This window comes from Calidris pugnax, unplaced genomic scaffold, assembly GCF_001431845.1.
Source record: "Calidris pugnax isolate Ruff unplaced genomic scaffold, ASM143184v1 scaffold243, whole genome shotgun sequence".
NCBI classification, from domain to species: Eukaryota; Metazoa; Chordata; class Aves; order Charadriiformes; family Scolopacidae; genus Calidris; species Calidris pugnax.
The window spans coordinates 224,678-227,385 of record NW_015090973.1 but is presented as its reverse complement, the minus strand read 5'-3'; the positions used below and the strand labels follow the sequence as shown (position 1 = coordinate 227,385).

Genomic DNA, 2,708 nt, shown 5'->3' with positions numbered 1-2,708 from the left:
GGGAAGTGGTAGATTCCCCAACACTGGACACATTTAGGATTCAGCTGGGCAGGGTGCTGGGCTGTCTTGTCTAGATCCTGCTTTGGGCCAGGAAAGGTTGGAGTAGATGATCCTTGAGGTCCCTTCCAACTCAGCGATAACCAGGAGGGTGACTGTGTCCCGAAGGAGGAAGATCCTGCTGATGCCTGGGCAGGGTGCTGGGCTGTCTTGTCTAGATCCTGCTTTGGGCCAGGAAAGGTTGGAGTCACATTTAGGATTCAGCTGGGCAGGGTGCTGAGCCATCTTGTCTAGACCTTGCTTTGGGCCAGTAAAGGTTGGAGTAGATGATCCTTGAGGTTCCTTCCAACTCTGTGATTCTTGTCACACAGCGATAATCAGGAGGGTGACTGTGTCCTGAAGGAGGAAGATCCTGCTGATGTTCTTGTCTAGATCCTGCTTTGGGCCAGGAAAGGTTGGAGTAGATGATCCTTGAGGTCCCTTCCAACTCAGCGATAACCAGGAGGGTGACTGTGTCCCGAAGGAGGAAGATCCTGCTGATGCTCACCTGGTCCAGGACACCCTGGCACAGCCACAGCCTCTTGTAACCCACTTGGATTCTGCTCCAAACACAACCTCCCAGCCCACATTTCTTGTGTGGAGGAGTTTTATTCTGCATTCAACCAACTGCTGGGTGTTTGGTGGGGATGGGAGCTCAGCACCCCTGAGCGAGGCAGGTTCCCTGGTTAATTAATGATCCTTCTTTTCGAGACTTGGTAGCAAAGAACAGCTCATTCAGAAGGAGAGACAGCTGCTCAGCTTCCAAATATAGCGCTTCACTTCTGGGTAAGAACAACAGGTTTCTGCTTGGATTTGATTCATCCCTCCTGCCCTCCCCTGCGAGGCATCGTAGAATAATGCTGAGTTTAGAATAAAGCAATCTGCTCCCAGCACCTTCCTCTGCTTCCCCTTCCAGTCAGTGACTGGCAGCACGTGGAACGCTCGGGCACAGAGCGGAGCTGCTCTAAACACACTCAGTCCTTTCCATTACTGGGAGAGGAGAGGATATTACTGGGAAGGGGGTCGAGAAGGACAGGAAAGAGGAAAGCTTAGCAGGAGGATATTTTAAATTAAAAAACAAAGTCCCTTAAAAACTTCTGAAGTTTCCAGAGACAGCACCCTCAATGCAAAGGGAGTCGCTGCGTCCAGAGAACCGGCTTTACCAAGCAGAGACCCCTCCCTTTCCTCCACCCTGAGCACACACACCTTATTTTGAGAAGCTTTAACACACAAACAGCACCTCGCAGCCAGGTGCAGGTTCAGGCACCAAACCTCTGCTGGAAACCCTGAGAATCCACCCCACCAGGGCGATTTTCCCTCTGTGAAAAGCAGGATTGGTGTGAACACAGGCTGGAAACATCAGCGTCTGCCGCGATGCTCCCAGCTCAACACACATTTCCCCTCCTCTGCTGCCAGAAGGGTCTCAGGCTCCTCTCCGTGCCCTGAAAACCCCCCACACCAGGAGGTTTGCAGAGGGGAAACCAGCCCCATGCCACGTTCCAGCCTTCAGAGAGTCCCTGACACAACCACGGCGCTGATTTACCATCAAGCAGCTGTCGGGAGGCATCTGGGGAGAGGCGGGGAGGATTGCTTTCCACCACCACAAACATTTTCACTTCCATTTGCTCACTTGCTGGCACTTACTGTGCTTTTATCACCGGGTCAGCGCTCGCAAGAAAAACCACCCCTGTGGGGTTTTTCATGTTAGAAACTCAGCCTGGAAATTGCTGTATGATACGCTTTTCAATATGAAAACATTCACACACACACAAGATAAACCCCACTGTTTGGTAACCATCAACGCTCCGGAGTTTAAGGCAGAATAAACAGGTCAGTTCATTATTTAAGTCCAAGTGATTAGTGTCAGCTGTTTCCCCTTCACCGATCGAACGAAGCGGGTACTTACCCAGCGATGAGACAGCCGGGCAGACCAGGCAGGGGAGGCACCACAATCCATCCCGGGGCAGTGCAGAGAAGAGAAAAAGAGAAGAGACACTGGTTAATAAGCAGTTCCAGCTAAATGGGAAAAACCCCAGGCGCCCACCCACCAGAAAACCCCCCCTCCAGCCACAAAGCCAAGCGCTCACACTTGTATTTTACACGAGCATGTGTGAAGGAACTTGAGTGTCTGGCTCTTCCCCGAGCTGAAGATGGAACCGATGCTCCCGTTGAGCCACTTCTCAGAAATGTAAACACCGAGCGGGGAAGGGAAAAGAAAAAAAAACAAACCAAACCTAAAAAAACACATTAGCCCAACATTACTTAACGCTGATAATGCCGTGAGCGGTGACGCAGGCGTCCTGTGCCTGCCAGCCTCTGGTGGGGACAGCCTCTGGTGCCCAGGGTGGCTCGGCACGGGTCTGGCACCACCAAGCCCTGGTGAAAGCCAGGCTGGAGAAGCAACAAGCACGGTGTGGAGGCTGCAGAGCGACCCCAAGCACTTCTGTGTCCCCCCAGCTCCTTCAACCTCACTAAACTTATCCCCCAATCTTCTGCAGGGGACGGACACAGCCCAACGCCTCCAGCCCCAATTCCACAGGGCTCCAACTGAGCCCTCTAGTGGGCTTTAAAACCTCAACAAAACACCCATAGACTTAATTTAATTAACGCTCTGCCAGAGGCCTCTAAACCCTAATCCTCTCAACAAAAGGATCATTAACTAAATGAAGAGA

At 52.0% G+C, this 2,708-nt stretch overlaps 1 long non-coding RNA gene across 1 annotated transcript; it reads right to left on the bottom strand.

The window, feature by feature from the left end:
- Positions 1-259: 259 nt before the first annotated feature.
- On the bottom strand, positions 260-2,111 carry LOC106894317. Its single transcript, XR_001413248.1, has 3 exons — positions 1,943-2,111; positions 1,243-1,355; positions 260-393 (listed from the first exon to the last, which is right to left on the bottom strand). It is a non-coding gene; the product is annotated as an uncharacterized LOC106894317 (long non-coding RNA).
- Positions 2,112-2,708: the final 597 nt, after the last annotated feature.